The sequence below is a fragment of the Tachypleus tridentatus genome, chromosome 8 (genome assembly GCF_004210375.1).
Source record: "Tachypleus tridentatus isolate NWPU-2018 chromosome 8, ASM421037v1, whole genome shotgun sequence".
Lineage (NCBI taxonomy): Eukaryota > Metazoa > Arthropoda > Merostomata > Xiphosura > Limulidae > Tachypleus > Tachypleus tridentatus.
Genome location: NC_134832.1, coordinates 54,329,899 through 54,344,209, shown reverse-complemented (window position 1 = coordinate 54,344,209; position 14,311 = coordinate 54,329,899).

Genomic DNA, 14,311 nt, shown 5'->3' with positions numbered 1-14,311 from the left:
CGGTTTTGAATTTCGCGCAAAGCTACTCGAGGGCTATCTGCGCTAGCCGTTCCTAATTTAGCAGTGTAAGACTAGAGGTAAGGCGGCTAGTCATCACCACCAACCGCCAACTCTTGGACTACTCTTTTGCTAAAGAATAGCGGGATTGAACGTAACATTATAACGCCCTCACGGCTGAAAGGGCGAGCATGTTTGGTGAGACCGGGATTCGAACCCGCGACCCTCGGCTTACGAGTCCAACGCCTTAACCCAGCTGGCCATGCCGTGCAGGCTGAAAGAGCGAGGATGTTTGGTGCGAACGGGATTCGAACCCGCAACCCTCGGCTTACGAGTCGAACGCCTTAACACGCTTGGCCATGCCGGGCCGACACATATGAAACAAATCTTTATGTTTTATTTTTTTTTGTATTTACTACTTTTTCAGTTTACTTCAAATTGTAGTGACTTCATTTCACAGAGAGGTTTTTCTGTCTAATTTAATTTTTTTTGCGCTCGCCGAATACAAAAGCCAACAGTGGTTATCACACTGAATCTTATTTTCTATAAGTTCTGGAATTTTTTTTTTCTTTATTATAACATATTCAGTAGTTTACTTGCATATATTGGAAACAAAGAATGAGATGAAAATTTCCTTGTAGACGTTTGAAAAGTCTTTCTCATAATAGATATGAAATATTAAACATCACACGCGCGCACGCGTATAAATATGGAGTGATCGGTAAACCTGCTTTTTCGAAAATAAATGTTATATATTTTAGGAATAAGAGGCTTCTAACGTGTGACGAGAGTTTGTGAAAAATTTTGTTTTAATAATTTATTATCTTAGCTATTCAGGATAAGTTAAACATTCACACATCAAACAAGCTGTGTAAAGGAACAGAACCCAACTGAACAACAATAAAATACATATATTATTTATCTTCTCCTAGACGTGGTTGCTGTTCAAACATTTCTTAAATGATAAAATCATAAAAAAACGAACTATCTTACCAACAAGCTAAAGTATCAAAAATTCGCTATTGTTGTAGCAGAGTTAATGATTTATTGTCTGATTTTTTTGCGTGATTCTAATACATAATGTACCTATGGTAATGCCGTTAAAACATCTTGCAGGGTTATTTAAATGAAGACTATTAGTGCTGCTTTAGCCACATCGGGCTATCTGCTGAGCCCACCGAGAGGAATCGAGCCCCTGATTTTAGCGTTTTAAATCCGTAGACATACCGCTGTACTAACAGGGGACAGCCTTTTATGACTTTGTAGTTAAGGTGTTCGACTTGCAATCTGTGGGTCGCGGGTTCGAATCCCGTCATCGAACATGTTCTGCCTTTGAGACTTAGAAGTGTGATAATATATTTGTTTGTTTTGTTTTCTGAATTTCGCGCAAAGCTACACAAGGGCTATCTGCACTAGCCGTCGCTAATTTATCAGTGTAAGACTGGAGGGAAGGCAGCTAGTCATCACCACCCACCACCAACTCTTGGGCTACTCTTTTATCAACGAATAGTGGGATTGACCATCACATTATAACGTCTCCACGGCTGAAAGGACGAGCATGACGGGATGATAATATGACGATCAATCCCACTATTCGTTGATAAAAATTAACCCATGTGGTTAGTGGTGGTTAACTACCTTCTCTCCAGCCTATCATTGGTAAATCAGAGACAGCTCCTGAGTCTTGCGCGAAACTCAAAACAAAACGAATAAGTTCTGCTTTACTCTATTGGACTTATTCCGGTCTTGTATAGAAGTCATGAAAGAGCTGTCGCAGAAGTCACGTCAGAAACTGTGGATAAACGGTACACTAGAATGTATGTTTATTAAAAAAAATGGAAGTGTGGTACCTCTCTGTAAATTAGTTCCTTCATCAGCCGCTGCATTTCCAACTGTTGCTGTTTCCACTTAATAAATTAAAATTCTACGTTTTTAACTTCAGGCTACGTGTCTACGTTTACCTATGCAGTTAACTGCAAGTACTTCTCACTGATATTAAACTAGCAAGCACTTTACTAGTCACGTGGATGGACTTTGTTATATCAACAACAACAAACGATCAGTATTTCGAACTGAAGTGTCGCTTCTTGTGCTGGTTATACATTGATTTTCATTTACAACAAGTTATTACCTGAACTATATCAAAACTAAAGAAGTTAAGATACAACGACTATAATTCGAACTTTCTTCCCTCAATAGGAATTCCGAATTTTACTTTCTGTTCGTCCTTAAGAGCACTGTTTTATGAGCAAATGTATAATTACCTTTACTGCAAAAAAAAAAAAAAAAGGTACACATCAGCCAAACGGATAAGTCAGAAACTATTGGCCCGACATGGCCAGGTGGTTAATGCGCTGGATTCGTAGTCTAAGGGTCGCGGGTTCGAATCCCCGTCACAACAAACATGTTCACCCTTTCAGCCGTGGGGGCGTCATAATGTGACGGTCAATCCCACTATTCGTTGGTAAAAGAGTAGCCCAAGAGTTGGCGATGGGTGGTGATGACTAGTTGCCTACCCTCTAGTCTTACATTGCTAAATTAGAGACGGCTAGCGCAGATTTGTCCTCGTTTAGCTTTGCGCAAAATTCAAAACCAAATCGAAGACCGATGCCTTAAAATGACAATATGTGCTAAAATGTTTGAGTCATGTATTGAGTAAAGGATAGAAAAGGGCTTATTTGCAGTAACGTTAGCTGAGATACGTTTTGTACAAAAGAGTTATTACTGGTAACCTAACATCATTTTTTTCACACATATTTTGACAATGTTCTCTATTCTTCATGATAATAGCTCTGAAAATACACTTTAATCTCTCCGCGTGGCATGATTTCAATTAGGTAGATACATATTTTTCACTGAGGACGTGAAGATATGTGAAACTTTAATAGGATTTTATTCAGTTAGAAGCAAAGTTTAGTGTTGCTATAGTCGTATCTGAATAAATAAGGCCTACATCTTTAACCCTAATATTACTGATGAAACCATAGAAACCAAACTGGACTGATCTGATAGAAGAGGACAAAAATGAACCGAAACGTTGTCCTAACTAAAAATTACCTGGACAACACAAGTGTAGAAATATTACAAACTAAACTGAATTTATTTGACAAAAATGAACCGAAACGTCGTCCTAACTAAAAAAAAAAAAACTACCTAGAAAACACAAGTGTAGAAATATTACAAACCAAACTGAACTGATTTGACAGAAGTGAACCGAAACGTTGTCCTAACTAAAAAAACTACATAAACAATACAAGTGTAGAAATATTACAGACCAAACTGAACTGATCTGACAGAAGTGAACCGAAACGTTGTCCCAACTAAAAAAACTACATAAACAATACAAGTGTAGAAATATTACAAACCAAAATGAACTGATCTGACAGAAGTGAACCGAAACGTTGTTCTAACTAAGAAAACTACCTAAACAATACAAGTGTAGAAATATTACAAACCAAAATGAACTGATCTGACAGAAGTGAACCGAAACGTTGTCCTAACTAAGAAAACTACCTAAACAATACAAGTGTAGAAATATTACAAACCAAAATGAACTGATCTGACAGAAGTGAACCGAAACGACGCCTTGACTATAATACATCCATACAAATCTTAATGAACTAATAATTTCTACTCGCCATATTTGTCTTGAAATTAACAACTGTGATTATTCAAGCCAAATACCAGAAATAGTTTTACTCTTGAAAACTAAGACAACCTCTGCTATTAATCTATAATACAAACTGGAGAAATCTTTACCTAGCAGATGTGGTATAATCAGTAGAGGTTGTTAATTAGACGCTACAATAATAATGTTCTGTTAACTAAGCAAGAGACATATACCAAACTCACCAAAATTTCGAACGCCTCATTATTATGAAAGGTAAGGTAGCTTTGGAAATGGGTGGATGGTAGGGTCATTCTGATGAGAAATGAGGGGGAATACGAATGGTCAAGGAGAGACACAAACATAGGCTTCAACTGAATATAGTCCTTTGATTACAAAAATCTGTACATATGGTTAACTCTTGATTGGGTTCATAAATTGTGTCACATCGAGCAAAAGTTTTGTGTGTTTGTTTCTTGTGACACGTTTAGTAAAATTACTTATTTTATATGTGGCATATACTGGAAATCTCAACACACATTACATTTCCAGTATTACATTTAAGTTTTACATTTTCCTTGTGCGACTCATTCGTCGTGAAGAGCACACAGATTGCTTTTAAATGTAAAATAAAGTAGAGATTATCCTTAGAAATAATCTATGGGGTCCATAGATCCCGATTGGTAATTTTAGGGGTAAATATTTTCTTCTTAAAAGAGATTTCTCCTCAGGCGTGTACGTTTGCCCGTCACCATTAGCTAGTAAAATTCACTTATGACCCAGCTGATTTTGCTAGACGTAATTTGACTTTAATATTAAGTTGCATTATGAAGGGTTTAACTACAATATGAAGAATTACTTGAGGATTCAGATGGATCTACAAACAATAATAATTATTTTATGTGATTCAGATGGATCTACAAACAATAATAATGATTTTATGTGATTCAGATGGATCTACAAACAATAATAATGATTTTATGTGATTCAGATGGATCTACAAACAATAATAATGATTTTATATGATTCAGATGGATCTACAAACAATAATAATGATTTTATATGATTCAGATGGATCTACAAACAATAATAATGATTTTATATGATTCAGATGGATCTACAAACAATAATAATGATTTTATGTGATTCAGATGGATCTACAAACAATAATAATGATTTTATATGATTCAGATGGATCTACAAACAATAATAATGATTTTATATGATTCAGATGGATCTACAAACAATAATAATGATTTTATATGATTCAGATGGATCTACAAACAATAATAATGATTTTATATGATTCAGATGGATCTACAAACAATAATAATGATTTTATATGATTCAGATGGATCTACAAACAATAATAATGATTTTATATGATTCAGATGGATCTATAAACAATAATAATGATTTTATATGATTCAGATGGATCTACAAACAATAATAATGATTTTATATGATTCAGATGGATCTACAAACAATAATAATGATTTTATATGATTCAGATGGATCTACAAACAATAATAATGATTTTATATGATTCAGATGGATCTATAAACAATAATAATGATTTTATATGATTCAGATGGATCTACAAACAATAATAATGATTTTATATGATTCAGATGGATCTACAAACAATAATAATGATTTTATATGATTCAGATGGATCTATAAACAATAATAATGATTTTATATGATTCAGATGGATCTACAAACAATAATAATGATTTTATATGATTCAGATGGATCTATAAACAATAATAATGATTTTATATGATTCAGATGGATCTACAAACAATAATAATGATTTTATATGATTCAGATGGATCTACAAACAATAATAATGATTTTATATGATTCAGATGGATCTACAAACAATAATAATGATTTTATATGATTCAGATGGATCTACAAACAATAATAATGATTTTATATGATTCAGATGGATCTACAAACAATAATAATGATTTTATATGATTCAGATGGATCTACAAACAATAATAATGATTTTATATGATTCAGATGGATCTACAAACAATAATAATGATTTTATATGATTCAGATGGATCTACAAACAATAATAATGATTTTATATGATTCAGATGGATCTACAAACAATAATAATGATTTTATATGATTCAGATGGATCTATAAACAATAATAATGATTTTATATGATTCAGATGGATCTATAAACAATAATAATGATTTTATATGATTCAGATGGATCTACAAACAATAATAATGATTTTATATGATTCAGATGGATCTACAAACAATAATAATGATTTTATATGATTCAGATGGATCTACAAACAATAATAATGATTTTATGTGATTCAGATGGATCTACAAACAATAATAATGATTTTATGTGATTCAGATGGATCTACAAACAATAATAATGATTTTATATGATTCAGATGGATCTACAAACAATAATAATGATTTTATATGATTCAGATGGATCTACAAACAATAATAATGATTTTTATGAGATTCAGATGGATCTACAAACAATAATAATGATTTTATATGATTCAGATGGATCTACAAACAATAATAATGATTTTATATGATTCAGATGGATCTACAAACAATAATAATGATTTTATATGATTCAGATGGATCTACAAACAATAATAATGATTTTATATGATTCAGATGGATCTATAAGCAATAATAAGTATTTTATATGATTCAGATGGATCTATAAACAATAATAGTATTTTATATGATTCAGATGGATCTACAAACAATAATAATGATTTTATGTGATTCAGATGGATCTACAAACACAATAATAATGATTTTATATGATTCAGATGGATCTACAAACAATAATAATGATTTTATATGATTCAGATGGATCTACAAACAATAATAATGATTTTATATGATTCAGATGGATCTACAAACAATAATAATGATTTTATATGATTCAGATGGATCTATAAACAATAATAATGATTTTATATGATTCAGATGGATTATATATGATTCAGATGGATCTACAAACAATAATAATGATTTTATATGATTCAGATGGATCTACAAACAATAATAATGATTTTATATGATTCAGATGGATCTACAAACAATAATAATGATTTTATATGATTCAGATGGATCTACAAACAATAATAATGATTTTATATGATTCAGATGGATCTACAAACAATAATAATGATTTTATATGATTCAGATGGATCTACAAACAATAATAATGATTTTATATGATTCAGATGGATCTACAAACAATAATAATGATTTTATATGATTCAGATGGATCTACAAACAATAATAATGATTTTATATGATTCAGATGGATCTACAAACAATAATAATGATTTTATATGATTCAGATGGATCTACAAACAATAATAATGATTTTATATGATTCAGATGGATCTACATAAACAATAATAATGATTTTATATGATTCAGATGGATCTACAAACAATAATAATGATTTTATATGATTCAGATGGATCTATAAGCAATAATAATGATTTTATATGATTCAGATGGATCTATAAACAATAATAATGATTTTATATGATTCAGATGGATCTATAAACAATAATAATGATTTTATATGATTCAGATGGATCTACAAACAATAATAATGATTTTATATGATTCAGATGGATCTATAAACAATAATAATGATTTTATATGATTCAGATGGATCTACAAACAATAATAATGATTTTATATGATTCAGATGGATCTACAAACAATAATAATGATTTTATATGATTCAGATGGATCTACAAACAATAATAATGATTTTATATGATTCAGATGGATCTACAAACAATAATAATGATTTTATATGATTCAGATGGATCTACAAACAATAATAATGATTTTATAAGCAATAATAATGATTTTATATGATTCAGATGGATCTACAAACAATAATAATGATTTTATATGATTCAGATGGATCTACAAACAATAATAATGATTTTATATGATTCAGATGGATCTACAAGCAATAATGATTTTATATGATTCAGATGGATCTACAAACAATAATAATGATTTTATATGATTCAGATGGATCTACAAACAATAATAATGATTTTATATGATTCAGATGGATCTACAAACAATAATAATGATTTTATATGATTCAGATGGATCTACAAACAATAATAATGATTTTATATGATTCAGATGGATCTACAAACAATAATAATGATTTTATATGATTCAGATGGATCTACAAACAATAATAATGATTTTATATGATTCAGATGGATCTACAAACAATAATAATGATTTTATATGATTCAGATGGATCTACAAACAATAATAATGATTTTATATGATTCAGATGGATCTATAAACAATAATAATGATTTTATATGATTCAGATGGATCTACAAACAATAATAATGATTTTATATGATTCAGATGGATCTACAAACAATAATAATGATTTTATATGATTCAGATGGATCTACAAACAATAATAATGATTTTATATGATTCAGATGGATCTACAAACAATAATAATGATTTTATATGATTCAGATGGATCTACAAACAATAATAATGATTTTATATGATTCAGATGGATCTACAAACAATAATAATGATTTTATATGATTCAGATGGATCTACAAACAATAATAATGATTTTATATGATTCAGATGGATCTACAAACAATAATAATGATTTTATATGATTCAGATGGATCTACAAACAATAATAATGATTTTATATGATTCAGATGGATCTACAAACAATAATAATGATTTTATATGATTCAGATGGATCTACAAACAATAATAATGATTTTATATGATTCAGATGGATCTACAAACAATAATAATGATTTTATATGATTCAGATGGATCTACAAACAATAATAATGATTTTATATGATTCAGATGGATCTACAAACAATAATAATGATTTTATATGATTCAGATGGATCTACAAACAATAATAATGATTTTATATGATTCAGATGGATCTACAAACAATAATAATGATTTTATATGATTCAGATGGATCTACAAACAATAATAATGATTTTATATGATTCAGATGGATCTACAAACAATAATAATGATTTTATATGATTCAGATGGATCTACAAACAATAATAATGATTTTATATGATTCAGATGGATCTACAAACAATAATAATGATTTTATATGATTCAGATGGATCTACAAACAATAATAATGATTTTATATGATTCAGATGGATCTACAAACAATAATAATGATTTTATATGATTCAGATGGATCTACAAACAATAATAATGATTTTATATGATTCAGATGGATCTACAAACAATAATAATGATTTTATATGATTCAGATGGATCTACAAACAATAATAATGATTTTATATGATTCAGATGGATCTACAAACAATAATAAATTTTATATGATTCAGATGGATCTACAAACAATAATAATATTTTATATGATTCAGATGGATCTACAAACAATAATAATGATTTTATATGATTCAGATGGATCTACAAACAATAATAATGATTTTATATGATTCAGATGGATCTACAAACAATAATAATGATTTTATATGATTCAGATGGATCTACAAACAATAATAATGATTTTATATGATTCAGATGGATCTATAAACAATAATAATGATTTTATATGATTCAGATGGATCTATAAACAATAATAATGATTTTATATGATTCAGATGGATCTACAAACAATAATAATGATTTTATATGATTCAGATGGATCTACAAACAATAATAATGATTTTATATGATTCAGATGGATCTATAAACAATAATAATGATTTTATATGATTCAGATGGATCTACAAACAATAATAATGATTTTATATGATTCAGATGGATCTATAAACAATAATAATGATTTTATATGATTCAGATGGATCTACAAACAATAATAATGATTTTATATGATTCAGATGGATCTATAAACAATAATAATGATTTTATATGATTCAGATGGATCTACAAACAATAATAATGATTTTATATGATTCAGATGGATCTACAAACAATAATAATGATTTTATATGATTCAGATGGATCTACAAACAATAATAATGATTTTATATGATTCAGATGGATCTACAAACAATAATAATGATTTTATATGATTCAGATGGATCTATAAACAATAATAATGATTTTATATGATTCAGATGGATCTATAAACAATAATAATGATTTTATATGATTCAGATGGATCTATAAACAATAATAATGATTTTATATGATTCAGATGGATCTACAAACAATAATAATGATTTTATATGATTCAGATGGATCTACAAACAATAATAATGATTTTATATGATTCAGATGGATCTACAAACAATAATAATGATTTTATATGATTCAGATGGATCTACAAACAATAATAATGATTTTATATGATTCAGATGGATCTACAAACAATAATAATGATTTTATATGATTCAGATGGATCTACAAACAATAATAATGATTTTATATGATTCAGATGGATCTACAAACAATAATAATGATTTTATGTGATTCAGATGGATCTACAAACAATAATAATGATTTTATATGATTCAGATGGATCTACAAACAATAATAATGATTTTATATGATTCAGATGGATCTACAAACAATAATAATGATTTTATATGATTCAGATGGATCTACAAACAATAATAATGATTTTATATGATTCAGATGGATCTACAAACAATAATAATGATTTTATATGATTCAGATGGATCTACAAACAATAATAATGATTTTATATGATTCAGATGGATCTACAAACAATAATAATGATTTTATATGATTCAGATGGATCTACAAACAATAATAATGATTTTATATGATTCAGATGGATCTACAAACAATAATAATGATTTTATATGATTCAGATGGATCTACAAACAATAATAATGATTTTATATGATTCAGATGGATCTACAAACAATAATAATGATTTTATATGATTCAGATGGATCTACAAACAATAATAATGATTTTATATGATTAGATGGATCTTACAAACAATAATTGATATGATTCAGATGGATCTATAAACAATAATAATGATTTTATATGATTCAGATGGATCTACAAACAATAATAATATTTTATATGATTCAGATGGATCTACAAACAATAATAATGATTTTATATGATTCAGATGGATCTACAAACAATAATAATGATTTTATATGATTCAGATGGATCTACAAACAATAATAATGATTTTATATGATTCAGATGGATCTACAAACAATAATAATGATTTTATATGATTCAGATGGATCTACAAACAATAATAATGATTTTATATGATTCAGATGGATCTACAAACAATAATAATGATTTTATATGATTCAGATGGATCTACAAACAATAATAATGATTTTATATGATTCAGATGGATCTACAAACAATAATAATGATTTTATATGATTCAGATGGATCTACAAACAATAATAATGATTTTATATGATTCAGATGGATCTATAAACAATAATAATGATTTTATATGATTCAGATGGATCTATAAACAATAATAATGATTTTATATGATTCAGATGGATCTACAAACAATAATAATGATTTTATATGATTCAGATGGATCTACAAACAATAATAATGATTTTATATGATTCAGATGGATCTACAAACAATAATAATGATTTTATATGATTCAGATGGATCTACAAACAATAATAATGATTTTATGTGATTCAGATGGATCTACAAACAATAATAATGATTTTATATGATTCAGATGGATCTACAAACAATAATAATGATTTTATATGATTCAGATGGATCTACAAACAATAATAATGATTTTATGTGATTCAGATGGATCTACAAACAATAATAATGATTTTATATGATTCAGATGGATCTATAAACAATAATAATGATTTTATATGATTCAGATGGATCTACAAACAATAATAATGATTTTATATGATTCAGATGGATCTACAAACAATAATAATGATCTTATATGATTCAGATGGATCTACAAACAATAATAATGATTTTATATGATTCAGATGGATCTATAAACAATAATAATTATTTTATATGATTCAGATGGATCTATAAACAATAATAATTATTTTATATGATTCAGATGGATCTACAAACAATAATAATGATTTTATGTGATTCAGATGGATCTACAAACAATAATAATGATTTTATGTGATTCAGATGGATCTACAAACAATAATAATGATTTTATGTGATTCAGATGGATCTACAAACAATAATAATGATTTTATATGATTCAGATGGATCTACAAACAATAATAATGATTTTATATGATTCAGATGGATCTACAAACAATAATAATGATTTTATATGATTCAGATGGATTTACAAACAATAATAATGATTTTATATGATTCAGATGGATCTACAAACAATAATAATGATTTTATATGATTCAGATGGATCTACAAACAATAATAATGATTTTATGTGATTCAGATGGATCTACAAACAATAATAATGATTTTATGTGATTTAGATGGATCTACAAACAATAATAATGATTTTATATGATTCAATTCTTTACCATCACAAAACCACATAACGACTGAACAACTAAAGTCCTAAAAAGTATAGTTTTACTACTTGTTACAATTTTTGACATTTTCAACCTGAGCCGGGTCAGAAACCTTACGTCACTAGTTATGGGTTAAACAGCCAGGTCAGAAACCTCAAGTCACTGGTTATGGGTTAAACAGCCAGATCAGAAACAATTAATCACTGGATGTGGGTCAAACAGCCGGGTCATAAACCTCAAACCACTGAGTATAAGTTAAACAGCCAGGTCAGAAACCTTACGTCACTGGTTATGGGCTAAAGAGCCAGGTCAGAAACAATAAATCACTGGGTATGCTTTAAACAGCCGGGTTATAAACATCAAGTCATTGGTTATAGGCTAAACAGCCGTGTTATAAACTTTAAGTCACTAGCTACGCGTTTAACAGCCGGATTAAAAGCCCAAGTCACTAGCTATGGGTTAAATACCCAGGTCAGAAACATCAAGTGACTGGCCTGTTTATAATTTAAAACTGTTAACTGGAGGAAGAGCAACCTGTTAGAAAAGTTTGTCACCGATACGACTAATGTTGAATGTCAGTCGAACGTTGGACATTCCGATTCACAGCCCCACACATTAACCACTAGGCTTCTACAATAGTGCTAACTACATACACGCTAATAATCAGTGTACCACAGATGTCGTATTATTCATTTGTTTTGTAATTCATGTAACTTGGAGACACATAAGAAATGCTGTTTGATATTTTAGCCTATTTTACATCGTTTCTTTAAATCATGTGCGATTTTCTTTTCTTTCTTTCTATAATTTCAGTCAATACATATTTTTTTAATTTCACTGTTTCTAGCGCCAATATTGATGAAAACTATGAATCTATTAGATTTTTGGTCACATAATTAATCTCAGATGTAACAGAAATAGTGAAATTGAAAATAGTATTTTATTAAGTTTGGAAAGGCAAAATGTACATATTTACATATTCTGCTTTGTTTCAATATATTCATTAAAAAGAAGTAAGTATCACAGGTGGTTTTGTGATGAATATTTCGAGCACGTATATATTAAAATGTTTACTGAAATGCATCTGTGTTTCAGTATTATATTTTTATCATTAGGGTAAATGTCTAGCGAAAGATGGCGCTAAAGTATAGGTGTTTGAAATTTTGCTCATAGGGTTTATTTAGATTTGTTTGTTTTTTTGTTTGGGAATTTCGCACAAAGCTACTCGAGGGCTATCTGTGCTAGCCGTCCCTAATTTAGCAGTGTAAGACTAGAGGGAAGGCAGCTAGTCATCACCACCCACCGCCAACTCTTGGGCTACTCTTTACCACCGAATAGTGGGATTGACCGTAACATTATACAGCAATATAAAAAAAACATTTGATGTTACGAATGAAAGGTTTTGGTTAAAGCATTACTTTATCAAGTAAAACAAAATATTTTTCAATAGAGATCGAATTATTTAAGAGAAAATCTGAAAATAATATTTTCTCTTAGTTCTTTTGTGGTAGTTCATAACCCAAGAAAGCTTGTCTTTTATTCAAGCGCAAAACCACTTAATAGAGCCCGGCATGGCCAGGTGGGATAAGGCGTGCGACTCGTAATCTGAGGGTCGCGGGTTCGCATCCCCGTCGCACCAAACATGCTCGCCTTTTCAGCCCTGAAGGCGTTATAATGTGACAGTCAATGTGGCGGTGGGTGGTGCTGACTAGCTGCCTTCCCTCTAGTCTTACACTGCTAAATTGGGGACGGCTAGCGCAGATAGCTCTCGAGTAGCTTTGCGCGAAATTCAAAAACAAACAAACAAACTACATAATAGGCTACCTTAACAGTGTTCGTCGCGGGGATCGAAACCCAAATTTTATTGTAATAAGACCCCAAGCTTATCGTATGAATCCGTAGAAGTTGCATAACTTCTACGTCTATCAACGCTATACTACGTTGATTTAAAATTTTTCTTTCGTTATTGGGGTTTAATTATAATCGATCTATTTATTCTGAGGTAAAAAGCGAGTCCGTGTCCCATATTGGAACACTTTTTTTTTCTGACTTCTTGTGAAATAATCAACGCACAGCTACGTTGTTACCTTTAGAATAATTGGTTTCAAATATTTAATATTTTCTAT